Source organism: Stegodyphus dumicola, chromosome 5 (assembly GCF_044657685.1).
Source record: "Stegodyphus dumicola isolate Sdum_Otavi_A_Nest chromosome 5, ASM4465768v1".
NCBI lineage: Eukaryota > Metazoa > Arthropoda > Arachnida > Araneae > Eresidae > Stegodyphus > Stegodyphus dumicola.
In genome coordinates this window covers 66,375,906-66,392,051 of record NC_140772.1, presented here as the reverse complement: position 1 = coordinate 66,392,051, position 16,146 = coordinate 66,375,906, and positions in this window count along the sequence as shown.

Here is a 16,146-nt window from a genome sequence, read left to right as displayed (position 1 = left end):
TCCTGGGATCGAGCATAGGTCGAACTCCCAGCATTCAGGGGTCGTAACACTCGGCTGTTGCTAGAGCTTAGAAGAAGGGCATATACATCATGTCCACAAAGTTCGTAAAGGCCTTTAGCTTCGCAGCCGTCAATCGTAGACCTATACTTCCAGTTACAAAAATGTATTAAATGACACAAATATTCCTGTTTGGCTTTTTTGAATTTAAAGATATCAATTTTGCAAAAATTACAAAATTTAATCTCTTATACCTTTCACCGGTCCCTGTACTATATTATACTTCTTAAGTGTTATATTTCTTAAGAATCATATAATACAAAAACGGCTCCCGTAAAATGGATATAAACTGACAGAGATATTTAATTTCAAAATTTTCAGTTTTTGAAGCCATATTTAATATATATTGAGAGGTCTGTTATTAAATAAATTAAAATAATTCCACATTTATGTCTTAAATGCCATCCAGTGCAATCATTTGGTGATGTATAGTACCTTTAATGTATAATTTTATTACATTTCATATACCCAAAGAATTTTCACTCAAGAAATTTTTAAGTTTCTTCAAATATCAGTAAGTTTATTTAAAGTTTTAAAAGGCATTAATAATATTCTCATGAAGTTTTATTTCTATAAAACATAATTTGATAATCGTACAAAAAATTCACTAAACTACAAAAAAGTTTCATTTACAATTAATGGGAATACTTTTACGAGTTGGCTAAGGACCAATACTGATTCCTACCAGTGTTTTTAGAACACGAATTCTATAACATTCTGTGAATAAGAGATGTATTTGAAAATAATTATACTGTTTAATATTTTTCACAATAATTTACGTACAACTAGTTGTTACTTAATCTCTAAACGTCAGATACCATTTTCAAAATAAATATTTTATTTTTAGTTACATACAAACTCAAACGTTTCGCTCCTTAATTTGTGTACAGCCCTGAAAATGATGTTCGTCTTTAATATCAATTATCACAGACAGTTTCTGGCTTAGAGTCCCACATTTCGTGTTTTATTTTTTGTAATAAGTATTAAATTTTCGTAAATGTAAGTATAGGAACCGAAGCAACATATAAAAATTAGAGCTCAGAATTTTTATAAAATTTATTTCTTTAAATTTAAAAATATTTGTATCTTTTAAAACATTTCCATAAATGGAAGTATATCCTGCGGTTGCGCCTCAGAAGGATTTTTTCGGATATTATTACGTCAAAAGATAGAGAAGTTTTGATATACTCAATAAACGCGGGAATGAATAGAATGCATGCATATAAAGATTATTTTCCTGTATTTCTATTCCTATTCTATCATATTCAAAGAGAATTTCCCGTTGCTGTTCTCTTTCTGAACAAGCAGCCTTAGCTATTTGTTGTTTTTAATAGAGAAAAAATCTCTTAAAACTAAAAACATTGACTACTTTTTTTTTACATTTTACCTTTTTAGGTTGTTTATAAACTTAGTTTAACTTATTACGATAAAGCATAGTGGGTTTATTCTCTAAAGCTTCATGGGCGACTCTCCGAGCGAAAACGTTTTTAGCAGTCCTTACCCACAGAGCAACTGATGGGTCTAAAACTTTCGAGTATATTTATTAGATGCATATAATGCGGTCATAAAGTCACTAAAATGAAAATGTATCATAAAATCGGAGACGTTTCCTTATTACTAAATATTTCGATTTAATTGGGGTCTCTTTTTTATTAATTTACATAGCTATATTATTGTTATTATTAGATCAACGTATTTTAATAAAAGTATTTGTTAAATGTATTTTGGCATTTTACTTAGATTATTTTATTTACATTAAACTAAATTCTTTTTCTTTATTGGTTGTTCTAAAACTCAGAAGTATGTTTTATAATCGAAATAACGGGACGTAGAAATTACTTCCAACCGCCATTGCAAATGTAAGAGGGTCATCATTAATGACCTCAGTAACAACATAACCTCATTAAACTTCTTAAACAACAACATAACCTCATTATTATTATAGGTGAACTCATATCTCAAAAAAGAGTACTTAAGCTACTGTACGAAGTTTTATTCCGCCCAAAAACTAATCTCTGCAAAAGCAAATGATCATTGGTGAAACCTAGGAAGAGGTTAGTTTAGAACAAGTTAATTGATTAAGACAGTGTAACGCGAGGCCTGTCAGCCTATGGGCAAGGATGCCTTCGTGGAGAACGTTTAAGGAAAACTGATTGGTATCCATGTTATACTTGAGGAAAACCACGAAAACTCCCATCTCATTCGCCAAAATTTGAACCCGAGTGGAACTTTTTTAAATGTTCAGCGACTTGCGCTCTACTGCTATTAGGGCGAAATCTAGAAAGAGAATACTGTGAATTTTCTGGTTGGAAGGACGAAACATACAATAATGACATATGGCGTTCATGAAAACATGTAGTTTGAAAGCATTGTATTGCAATAACTTCATTCTAGAGTCAGATCAAGCACTCGAAGTCTTGAAATGTGAATATCTACAGTTGTTTTAATGTTTATTAAGTAAGTATGTTTAAAAATTTGACAATTTCGATGGGATTTTATAAGTGCCTAAGGCTATTAAAACTAACTACCCAAAGAATTGTTTTCGGAAAAAATTACTGTAATTCTATTGCAGTAAAATATTTATGCAAACATTTCAAATATTTATGCAGACAGTACTGGAAATTAAATAATCTCTCTCAGACAACGCCATCATGATTAAATCTATTCTAAAAAAGCGGTATGGACAAAAATCATTCTTTTAGAAATTAATAGCATCATCATAAAGTTAAATTTGTGGGGTGACTTCGATAACTATGTACGATAAGGATAATTAACTATACTAAAAACGCTAAAAATTGCTATTATGTTAATGCGGACGAATCAGGTTTGTAGAAGTAGCACCATTGCACTGCATCGATTCAGGTAATAAAACGGCGGATGAAGTTACGTACCAGGGATGGCCATATCTCTGCTCGGCAGCCGCACGCAGGAGTCTCAGGTAAGTGTTGATGCTCTGTTATGGAAACAAAATGTATATCGTTATATGTATGAAATATGGTAAACTAAAACTGCTCAGCTTCCAAAAGAAAATAATTAATTTTTCTCACTTACTTTTTATAAAGTTATTAGCGAACTTAAATTGATCAATGTTGAAATCTAATCATTTTATTTCATTTAATGTTACTTAAGAAACTGAATAACGTTATTCAAAACATCACATCATTAACGCATCATCACATGTTCGACCCAGAATTATCAGTTCCGTGGTGGAAAATAAAATCAACTTTGATGGTTATTGTTGTCTTTATTCTGGTTTTAGCATAAACATTTATGAAAGAAGGAACATAAATTTTGTTAACGACAAATATTTCATTTAAGTCAGAAACATGCTTAATGAAACTTAAAAATTCAGAAACTTGACTTTTATCATTAATATTATGCATAACATTTTTCACATTAGTATTAACACTAGGATTACTATTACTACTTTTTTTTTTCAGAAACATGAGTATTATTCACAATTTTTTTTTATCATTTTTTTCAGTATGTTCAACAGAAAACGACTGGAGGGAGATTTTTCAGCAGGTTTAAAAATTGGATTTTCAAGTTGTCGTTTAGCCATCACAGCATATCAGCATGTCAGCATAAGTTCTTTTTTGACAAAATTGTCTCTTCTTGGTTGAACAGGCTTATTTTTAGGAAATTTAGCACATCCTCGATATGATGCAGCCTGAGTTCCATTACAGTAGCTGCACCTTGGTTCTTCTAGACGTCCAGGCATAGGGCTATCCTTGGTTTTATGTTCAAGAGAACATTTGACAAAACGTGGGGTAAAAAAGCAATTTTCAGAGGAGTGATGCCACCTCTAACAATTGCAGCGTTGGGGTACTTGGTTCTTTGACACGAATTTTTCTATATAGAAAATAAAAGAAGATCCTGAACCTGATATATTTTTTCAGCATTTTGATTTTTGATGACTTGCACCATGAATACTGGCATAGGAGCTCTTGTTTTCCTTCTGGTGAGTTGAGTTATTTTTCCTGTAAAAATCCTTTTTCAGTGATAGCGTTGACTATACTTTGTCTGCTAGTAGTAGATGCCAGTCCTTGAATAACAATCTTTATGGGCCTTTCATATTTACCGTTGATCACACAGTGCTCGGCATCATTGTCACAGAAGAGGGCACTTGATATGCGATGATCTTCTAGACTGTGAGGAAGAATTCTGAGTAGTTCAGCATTCACTTTGCCTAAAAATTTAGCTTCAGTACTTTTTGAACTGCTTTACTTTCGATGACGATATTTTGTGCCACGATGTTTTAGAACAGCAATGTTTTCTCCTTACTTTGTTTTCTCCTACGATGTTTCGAACGACGACGTTTTGTCTGCATTATGTTCTCCGTGACGTTTTCGTCTATGTACGATATATTTGAAGCTATTTTTTCAGTAAGCATTAGCTATTTTGAACTTTCCTTTTCTGTACAAATATATATATATATGTCATAATAAAAGCAAAGGAAATGACGGAACACTGTAGATGCGTGATTAGACTCATATTGAAAAAGAATTTTGATTGCGTAGTATTTAAAGAACTTGGCAGTCGAGGCAGTTTTAATTCCATTTTTATTTCAAGTTGATATTTGTGGCCACAATCACTTGGCACTCTAGTCGTGCCTTTCCACAGAAGATTTACATTTTTGATATTGTTGAGAAAGCAAGCCAGCGAAATTACATATTAGCACAGTAGAGAGCAAAAGCTGAAGTGCGTCGTTATGAAAGATGGAAGCATGCGAAGAGAAAAGTTTTAGTTTACAATTCGGTGATTGGTCGTCAAGAGGCATCTGGTATTAACGGTTACGTAAGATCGCATGATTAATTTGAATGACGTAATGCAGATAAGTTATTACGATTTTAGAATAGAGAGGAAGAATTAATGTTTATAGTTATATTATAATTCTGATTCATACATTTTTATCTTACATATATATATATAAAGTTGAGTTATTCTATTAGTGAAATTGCGTTTATAGTCTCAATTATTATCATTTGATGAAACGGCGCTATAGGTATTAGCTTAATTCGAGTTTTGAGCTGCTTTTCCCTTGATAAATCCGGCTCAAACTTCGAGTTGAGCTATTTACCATTTATTGCAATTTTTTGTACATATTTACTGTGTACTTGAAATGTATTTAATTTTTACAAGAGTTCTTTTTTAAATTATTTGTGCGTTTCTTATTTTTTTTTCTCGCCTTTTTTGATTTTGAAATCATCTCAGTTTGTAATTTTTACAAAATAGCATTTACTACTTTAATATTGTTTCTAGTTGTTACATGATTTTACATTTTTGCTAAGGGTCGATAGTGTCAAATGTATTTTTAGCATTAGCTTTTAAATATTCCTCTTACTTATAAAAATATATATATATATATATGCAAAATAGGAAGGAATTTAGAACCAAATCCACAAAGACTTGAAAGAAATGATATTTAAATCCAGTAAAATCCCAAAATTTCCCAATAAAAATGCAATAAAACCCGTTAACTAAGTGTTTTTAAACCAAAAGAAATCCCGAAAACGAACAGAAATATATAAATACACAAAATAGGAAGAGGAATGCTATTAAAATCTGATTCAGCACTCATAATTCGAGGAGGTGTTCAGAATTTTTGGATGAATTAAAATTATAATTAAATAAGATGGTTCATCAGTTTATTTTGGATGAGCAGAAATGCAGTGTTTCTACCGGGAAGAGGGATTCAATCTGATCTACCTCCTCTTGATAATGTTGAATCAGATTTTAATTGTATTTCTCTTCCTATTTTATGTATTTGTATATTTCTGGTTTTTTTTTGGGGGGGGGGGGATTTCTCTGGTTTAAAAACACTTAGTTAATTAGGGTTTTTTACACTTTTATTGGGAAATTTTGGGTATTTTACTGATTTTAAATATCATTTCTTTCAAGTCTTTGTGGATGTGGAATATATTACTTTAAAAAATTTTACGTATGGATTTAGTTAACTGTAACAGACTTGCTTTCTTTGAGGTTTCTTAATATTTTTTTTGCGCCTTGGTCGACCCAACATATAATTACGGTCTTTTAGCAAGGAAAAAAAAATTAATCATTTTCTGTCCGAAACAAGTGTTGACATCTTTCCTTACATCGAAGGCTCTGAGGAAGTACATTTACTGAACGCATTTTGGGTAAGATAGCAACAAAGTCAAATGATTCTTGCTCTAGATGCGAACGGAAGAATAAAAGACAATCCATGCGATGAAATCCAATATGGATCCCCACTGTTCAATATTAATTCCTTTTGAATCTCTTTTGTGATGTTCGTCGCCAAAGGTATTTCAAATGTCGCCACGGGAGTGCTTCCATCTGCGTATGCGACGGAAGATCGCCCAAGCATCGCAGCAATGGAAAGAATAGCGGAAAAGTAGGCTGCTGGCATTATGGGTCAGTAGAAGAGGGGGAAATAAGAAAGCAAGACAAAAAAAAAAAAAAAAAAAAATCACCTGTGGACATCCTGCGGACTCCTCATAGAAAATGTGCACATGACATGACGCTGAACAGCTTCTTCTGTTTGTTCCTTAAAATGCAAGTATATCTAATCTAGCTGAATCATATGAATGCGAAAATACCCACGTTTCTTAAAAAACCTTTCAATTCTTTTACAATTTTCCTAAGTTTTTATGTTATATGTATCTGAAACTGCTGGCTGTTTCATTCGTTTTATTAGCTTCCACCTTCTCCGAATTTTATCAAATCTAGAGCAATCAAACGTTTACTAATTTAGGATCACAAAACCCATCCCAGTTTTAAGTCTATTTTTTAAACAAACAGACCTGTAAAATACAGGTCTGCTGTAGTCGAGCTGTAGTACGTATAATTAAAATTATATATTTTAATTTAATATTTTCGAAATACTATAAATTTCAATTATCAGAAAGGGTAAGATGTGTGGAATTGCGTAAAATATTCGAAGAACTCAAATGTTTATATTCTAAGACAAAGTTACTCATTGTAAATTATCACCAAAAAAAATTGTAATAGTATATTTTTCTAGTAAAAGGAACTTTTTTTAAATTTTCAACTAAACCCAGCTATCATTACATTAAATAAAAACCATAAAATACCTATTTTAAAAAAGGTAACTGTTATTAATCATTAAGGTGATTTTTGAAATTCTGAATAAATAAAGAGAAATCCTTCCAAAAAGAGTAATGTATATATGCATATTTTAAAGCACAGTGTTTCCAATAGCATTAAGTAATGAGCAAATTCCTGCAATCCAGAGTAATTCCCAAGGCATTTTAAGTAAATAATTTCGTGCAAAATATATTAACATGCTAGAAACTAATGTGGGATTTTGAGGAAAGTTCTATAAAGTTTTAATGGCTGGTAAAATTATATTTTCCATGAAAAGAAAGACGTCCCTTTAAATTACTTATGTTGGCAAAATATAGAAAGATATGATTGTTGTATTCGCTAATTATTCGAATTTGGAAATAATTATCAATTAAAAATCTTAACGCTGTCCATTCTGCTAAATGTGCAAAAACTAAGAATATTTGATAATTCAGTACCTTATTACTTACCATTGCAAATTCCAGAGCTTCCAAATTATATTTCTAATAAAAGAAGATATTTCTCATAAAACCTTCTGACGTAAAAAGTACAGAAATTTACCTTTCTTAGGAATACTTATTATATTTTATGGCTACTTTTGTTGCGTTAACATTCTAGACTATTTAATATTAGATTACTGGCTTTGTGTTTGCAGCCAACAGCATCATTTAAAATAAATAATGCAGTCAACTCTTAATAACTGTATATTAAGTCCAAGAAATCGGATGTTTAAGGGGATTCAGAAATACGCCTACGCGTCTGAAGTAAAAAGTAACGTGTAAAGAGAAATAGTGAGAGATGTATAAGACCTGAAGTTCAATTTTCATTTCACATTGAAGTCACACGCCTGGGTTTATATTCCGTAACCAAGATTACGTTCAACGCGCAACAGTAAGTCCCAGTTGTAACCTGAGCATTTTGCATATGCAATTGAGTGACTTAGAGGAATATTAAATATTTAAAACCCCTTACAGAAAACAGCTAGTGGAAAAGGCAACAATCACCAATATAGTGCAAAACTAAATGTGATGTGTTAAGAACTTCAGAAACCTGCGTAATGAAATGGCAGGGTTTCAGGTTTCCGAACATTGACGGAAATTTATAGAAAGGTACTGATAGAAGCATACCTCAAGTAGTAAGGGTGGAAACAATCTAAAGATGAAGAGTAAAGGGACAAACAAATTTCATCTCCGAGAAAAAAAGAGCATGTAAAAATATTTTCATGTTACAGAAGTAGGTAAAAAGACACAAAGCTTGGAGATAAGGGCCTTTATTTTATATATATATGTATATATATATATATATATATATATATATATATATATATTACCGATGCGCCAATCCCCTGACGACGATGCAAATGAGGGAAATAAATAATTTTTTTTTTTTTTTTTTTTTTTTACTGTTCATTTCTCATTTTTGGAATACGCAGGTTTTTGCACCTCATCTTGCAGTTTGTGCCTGTGCTTCTGGATTCTAATGGTTTGTTTCTAGTTGAATATGCGATGACTTTGAAAGTTGTATTAATTTTATTTTTATTTTTTTTTATTGCCACCAGTTTCTGCAGCTATCAGTGTATAACAAAATTATACACTGATATTTACAGATACACAATGATTTTGTATTTAATCATTACGTATATATATATACATACAATTTATGATGTAATTGAATTTTATTCTTATTTACAAAATGTATTTATTTAACAAACTGTAAGGATTATGCTAATTTACCTAAGAGTTAAAGTTCCTTTCCTGTCTTCCTGAATTTCAACTTCCGGCCAGAACGTAGTTTTAGAATCGCGTTTGAACGCAAATGAGGAGAAGTATTTAACCGTGAAATTCTACTGACTTCGTTAACCATTTCCGAAACGCTACCTTTTAAAGTTGGAGTTTTTATAAAAAAAAATAATTAAAATAAAATAAAATAAGGTAGGCAATCTAATTAGGCCTAGAGGAGTACACAAGTAAAATAACACTTATCGTTTTAATTCTGTGGGTGTGCCCAAAGTGAGCACACTGGTTGAATAAAGCTTCGAAAAAAGTGCTGAAACGAGCATTGTTGTCAATGAACTGACCGATGAGATGCAGAGAAACAAAGAATACAGACTCTCAGTTGTCCTAGATTATCGATGAGCCCGGTCCGAGCACACCTAGGGTTCGCCGTTTGATTTTAGGCAAGATTTCAAGGTAAAAATTTAAAATTTATATAAAATAAGAAGATTAGCATACAGCCTAAAAAATAACATAGAAATTTCTTTTCAAACAATTCCTTTTATACCCTAAAAAAATCTGGAAGATTTCTTTGAAAAATGAGGGTCTTAAAAAACTAAACATGGCTAAAATATATGGACTGGTTTGTGTTGAGCTGCCATCTAGTATAAATAAAGAAGGTTCAGAGTAACCTAGAGTAACCTATAAATCCTTTTTCATTGAATTTTTCTGTGCGTACAGAAGAAAATTTTTAGGTGTGTCCAGACCGGACACACTATGCCGCAAAGGATTAAGGAGAACCAATGATTCTGGTTAGCACACGTCCGCCTTTTTAGGCTACTCTCTGTTAAGCTATTATTACGCTCGGCCGTAGTTAGGCCCTTGATAACTTCGCCGTTATTTAGAATTAAGGGGCCAATTCTGTTAGAATTTTGATAGCTTCGGCTATATCTTTTTAGTTAAGATATCTTTTTAGTTAAGATTAGTTTAGTTCTTAGTTTACTAAGTTCAAGACTGTGTGGTGGCTTTATTGTAAAACTCCAAGACGGAGTTCTGTTAAACTTTATTGGAATAATAAAGGATAATTTCCTCCTTCTTACGTGTTGTTCTATATCTCACGAACTCAAGCGATTATTCGCTGATCAGTTCTTAAGATTCTTCAACCTCAGCTGTAACTTAAAAGTACACAGCAGAGACTCTTGCAAACAAGTAATTTTTAAATCTTTTTGCAATGTTCGTTTTTGCCAAATTAAATATTTGCAGGGCTGTGGCATTTGTTTTCTGGATAATTTTTGCCATTATCGATAAGATGAAAAGCTCGAAATTATTGGTATTGGTAATTTTTGTCAATTATATTTGACGAGAATTCGCTAAATGTCTAAAAAAATCAATGGCAAATTTAATTTCCAAAAAAATTTTTACAAGCTAAGCAATTTTACTAGCAGACAGAACATTTTTCTGCTCTACGAAATTTTTGCGACTTTTTCAGGAAATAGAATGAAAAAAATCGGGATTTCGGCTTAGATATTTAAAAAAAAAACTCTCAAAAAGGAAAAGCAATAATATACTCGTAGAATAAACTTTCGTCACTAATTTGTACAGGCAGTTATTATTTTGTAGTAGATCAAAGTCCAACCTGGAAGCTGTGGCTATAGCATATACATAGATAGATTCCATTCATGACACTGAATAGTACTTGCAAGCGAATTCTGTTCAATAAATAGGTTGGAAATTTTATTGGAGAATTACATGAGTTTTTCTTGAAATCATGTAACTTACAGACATTAAAAATGGTATACTATTATAAATGCACAAAATACATGTAAATCCTGGCTCATGTTATCACTTCTGATGCGCAAATGAATTTTCCTAATACATTATTTTCTGTTATTTAATCCATATTTTTATGAATAAAGCAATAGCTCATTGATATCCTACATGTGCAGAGCTAGGGTTCGCTCTCGTCATATATGCAACTGTCAGTTAATGCTAATGCAATGGCCTTCAGCCATAAACAGTGCGGAAATGTTGCGATCATGAATAACGTATTCAAAATTCTATTGTGTAATTTTCTTTTATAACACTGTGGTCCAAAAAATAATAATAATAAAAGTTGCGTCTTTTTCTTTTACATTCATGAGACTGGTATCCGCCAAGCGTCGCGCTAGTGCACATAAATAAAATGTTCGAGAAGTATGTATCCTTGAAATTCATTCTTCGTGTAAGTGATTAAATAGAAATAAAGCGAAAGACGTTAAGCATTCGTAAATGGGGAAGAGAAAAAATCTTGAAATTTACTTTTGGTTCTCTTCTTATTAAGCACTATTCTGCCTTTTTTTTATTCTATTTTCTTTCTGTGAATGAAAAGTTTTAATGCTAAAATTCTCTAAAAAATGTTTTGATATTGTAAATTACAGCGTTATGATTGTCTCTAGTATTTAATGGAGTTATTTCATGATTTTTACATAAAAAATAATTAATTGTATAATTTCTTTCACGTATGGTTTCCATAACAAGGAAAAAACTTGAAGCAGATGGGAAAAATAGAAATAAAGCGAAAGACGTTAAGCATTCGTAAATGGGGAAGAGAAAAAATCTTGAAATTTACTTTTGGTTCTCTTCTTCCTTGAAATAAAGAATGCTTTAAAAAAATTTAATGAGTCCAAGTGCTGTTCCATAGCTTACTTTTATTAGAGATGGGTAACGAGGCTTAAATACTGAGCATTTCATTTTTTGCTAATATTTCACTATTCTATTATTATTATTTTCCATACAGAAAAAGAATACTCTGAGAGTAAATAAATAATTTTTAAAAAATATCAGCTGTTCAACGTGGTTAAGTGAAAATCAAAGTATGAAAATAATGAGTGCTTTCAAAATCAATAAATTTAATCAATAAATACTGTCTTTCATTATTTACTCTATCTGAGATAAGCGGTATTTTCAGTCCTTTATATGAGTACTGCAGTACACAGTACGTATGTACCGTATTCAGAACTTAATTAGCGCATGAAATATCTTTGATTAAGGACTTGCAGCATGATTATGTCATGCTTACTTATTAAGCACTATTCTGCCTTTTTTTATTCTATTTTCTTTCTGTGAATGAAAAGTTTTAATGCTAAAATTCTCTAAAAAATGTTTTGATATTGTAAATTACAGCGTTATGATTGTCTCTAGTATTTAATGGAGTTATTTCATGATTTTTACATAAAAAATAATTAATTGTATAATTTCTTTCACGTATGGTTTCCATAACAAGGAAAAAACTTGAAGCAGATGGGAAAAGTGTGCAATGCCCTTGCCAGGACTCGCACCTGGACCTCTCGAATACGTGCCGAGTGCGCTATAGTTACACCATGAACTTTTCAACTAGTCTATAGTTACACCATGAAGGCATACTGGAAGGAAAAAGAAAATAAATAAACTATTTCTTTTAAAGGGAAACTGAGAATTTATCGAATTTTTAAAGGGAACTCAATCGCCAAATCCTAGTGGTGTCGAATTATCTTCCCCCACTTTTTAGTAGTTCTAGCGCCACTTGTAAAATCATTAGATTTTCTTGAAGCAGAAGAAATGAGCTTTTCCCTCTCCGGGTCTCGAACCCTGGATCTCTCGAATACGCATTGAGTGTGCAACCGTACCGTTACACCACGAAGACCTGCTGAAAAGAGAGAAAAAATACCTTATAAGCTAAAAAGATTTTTTTTAATTTATGTAGAGTAATTCGAACATAGATTCATTCATGGAATAGAATGGTAATCAATATCCTATTATGATAGATAGCGGTACTTACGTATTATCGCAACCAGGTTGGCGCGATTCGTAAGTTTGAGTAAAAAAGTATGAATAGAAAGAAAATGTACATTTATTAATTACAGATAATTTTTAATACAGTTTTTTATATTATTTTGATTTAAAATATAAAATAGCAATTAAACCCTTCCGGTTTCGAATTTGAATAAGTTACAGAATTATTTTTTTGGGCGGAAATCTTTTGGCTGTTGCTTTTAGCACTGATTGAAAACCGTCTTCGCCATTAACAGCTTGAGCTTGGCGCCATATAAATTCGATAAGGTACGAGTCAAGACGATGACGGGCTGTTCCTCTCTGTTTTTTGTTGCGCCGTTTGGCTGAGCCCCACATGCGCTCTACATGTTGTGTGTGAACGCCCGTGTTGGGATCCACAAAGTTATATTTGTCATTAACAGTTCCATGCAGAAATCCAGCATTTTCGAACTCACATATGTATCCTTTCCAGCAATCCGAATAAAGATGCTTCCTTCCTTGATATTTTCGCAAAGTTTTTCCATGAGGGTAATGGCGCTTCTGTTAGGTACAGTAACCAAAAAAGTCTCTTTCTTTTCTCGGCAAATTCTGCCGAAAACCCATTGCTGTGGTAGTAGACGCCCAGTGTTATTTTTTCTTTTTACAAATAAACTTTCGTCTATACGTAGGGTTGCCGTAAGTAGGGTCGCCAAATTTGGCGATTTATGCGAATTTTGGCCTGGTTGCGTTAATACGTAAGTACCTAGATAGCTTTTATGTTGCAACTGATTCTTCAGTATGAAGATTTCAACCATGCGGCTTCGTTTGCAAGCGAATTCTGTTCAATAAATAGGTTGGAAAATTTATTGGAGAATTACATGAGTTTTTCTTGAAATCATGTAACTTACAGACATTAAAAATGGTATACTATTATGAATGCACAAAATACGTGTAAATCCTGGCTCATGTTATCACTTCTCAGAGGCAACAAATCGAAGTTTCGGTCACTATTCGTAGTCTTTAAAACTGAGTCCTAAGGTGTTAACATTAATTCAATTTCTATTAACAATAGGAGATTCAGTAACGAAGTTATCTTTTCACGTCCTATAAATTATGCCCTAAGGTTTTTATATTGATTCAGTGATAAATCCAGTCAAGAAAAGAAAGTAGAAAGAGGTATCTGGAGAGAAGAAAGAATTCCCCAACAACACGCGCTAAAACGAAAGAAATCTTGGAGAAAGATACTAGTCGGATTGCGGACTATTGTTTTAAGTCTTTTTATTCCTCTGGTCTACGATTTGTCATAATTCAAAGTATCTTTCGTTTCTATATAATCAGATATAGCCTCTATAATCTCTGTAGTCTATAGCTTATGGAAGGTACTGTAAGACAAAGTAAAAAAGTAAGAATTAGTATATTAGACTTTCAAGCCCCTCTGGAGAGCGGAGCTTCTAATTGAAATATTTGATGCTTTTGCAGTGAACAGTTATAGAAATAGTCCATATAAAGCCAACGTAAAGGAAGATAAGCATGATTCAGGTTTTGTAAATTTGCAATTTGTTGTTAAGAGCCAAAAGAGAATTTCTTTTCAGTACTGTAGTTTCATTCATATTATTTGAGTATGTTTTCAATGTGCTACTTCTTCCTTCTTTTTTCAGTTCTTAATCTGACTTTATTACCATTAGTGAAACTTAGATACTTAACAGAAATAAAATACTTAGTATTTTTTTCAGAAGATTCCAAAGATGTTCTTATGCTCTGGGCATCTGATTTTGCTATTTTGGAAAGCATTTCATCTCGATATTTTGGGATATCTTGCAAAGTCAAGAAATGTTTCTCAGAACAGATATTAAAGCTGCAATTAATTACGCCCTCTTTTAATTTCATCCAAACTAGCTTAGATTTAATGAAAAAAGAAACTATCTGCATTTAATAAGTATGTGAATAAAGACAGCATCATCAGCGTAAATTATCCTTTTGGCAACTTGTGAAGGCCAAGTATCTGGCCTTCACAAGTGGAATCATATCTTCTTCTAATCCACTTCACAAGTGGAATATCTGGCCTTCACAATCTGGAATTTTATCAGGGTCACAAAAGTGACCCTGATAAAATTCCAGATTGTACCGGCTTCGTGTCTAATACAGTTAAACCGGCATTCACCTTAACAATCTTTTGTTGAAGAAAGTTTGCGAAGCTATATACACTGCTGGCCATTAAAACTGCAACACCAGGAAGGGATAATCTGACGAACATCAAAATCACATGAAAGGAAGAAGTTGGGATATATAAATGATTAGTATTTCAGCGCATTTAGACGACACACGAGGGAGAAACGACATTTGAAATACTGCATAACAGAAAAGTTGTGTAGTGGATTTCTTATTCCGAAAGTGCTGTGTAAGGTTTGAGTTTGCTCAGAATATCGTATTTTGCCTCGAATAAGAAGAGGAAATGCTTACTAGCAAATTTCGAAACTCGATAGAGGCAGAAACGTTGCCTATCGAAAGTGTAGATTACCATTCCGTGATGATTTCATCGGTCGACATTCAACCACTGTCATGCGAACATGGAATCAATAGATTGCTGAGAGTCATTCTAAACGGCAGGCAGGATCTCAACGCCCTCTCATGACTAACGCCAGAGAGGACAGACATATTGTAAGGTCAGCCCTACAAAAACCGTACGCCCACATCACGGACCATTGGTCAGGAAATGGGCATGTTTGCAGCACGCCCAGTATCAGCTCGTAAGATGCGTCGACGTTTGCAGCAGTGTGCACTATCAGTAGGGAGACCATTACTTCGGCTTTCCTTGGCAATGAAGCACGGAAAGAGACTTCGACTCTGGTCCACCAAACGACAAAGCTGAGTACAGGAGTGGCAAAATGTCGCCTTTTCAAATGAGTCCCGGTTCTACGTGCAGTATTCTGATGGCCGTATACGTATCTGAAGTGTCCGAGGAGACCTCACGTCGCCTACTTGCATTCTATATCGGCATAGGAACCCTACATCTAGTGTGATGGTTTGGGTAGCCGTTGGGTACACGACACTCCCATCTCTAGTTCGGATCGACGGTAATTTGAACGCAGATGGGTACATTTCTGACGTCTTACATCCAGTGGTTGTGCCCTAGTTTCGAGGCCCCAGAAGCCATGTTCCAACAAGATAATGCAAGACTACATGTTGCACGTCGTGTTCTGACCTTAATCGATACACAGGGCATTCGATTGCTGCCCTGGCCTACACGTTCTCCAGATCTGTCACGCATTGAAAACATCTAGTCATGGGTTGCTGAGAGATTGGCCCGCCACCCCTCTCCAGCTAATACGGTTGATGAAGGGCGGCATAGACTTGAATCAGCATGAAATGAGTTGCCCATTTCTGTAATCGAAGCCCAATCTGACTCCATACCTAATGGCCTAAAGGCCGTTTTAGCTTCCAGGGATGGTAGCTGTTTCTACTAATTTCGCATCCTGTTTACCTCCAAAATGCTTACAAAAATTTAATCTTACGTGCAATAGATATATTTTTTGTATTTGCT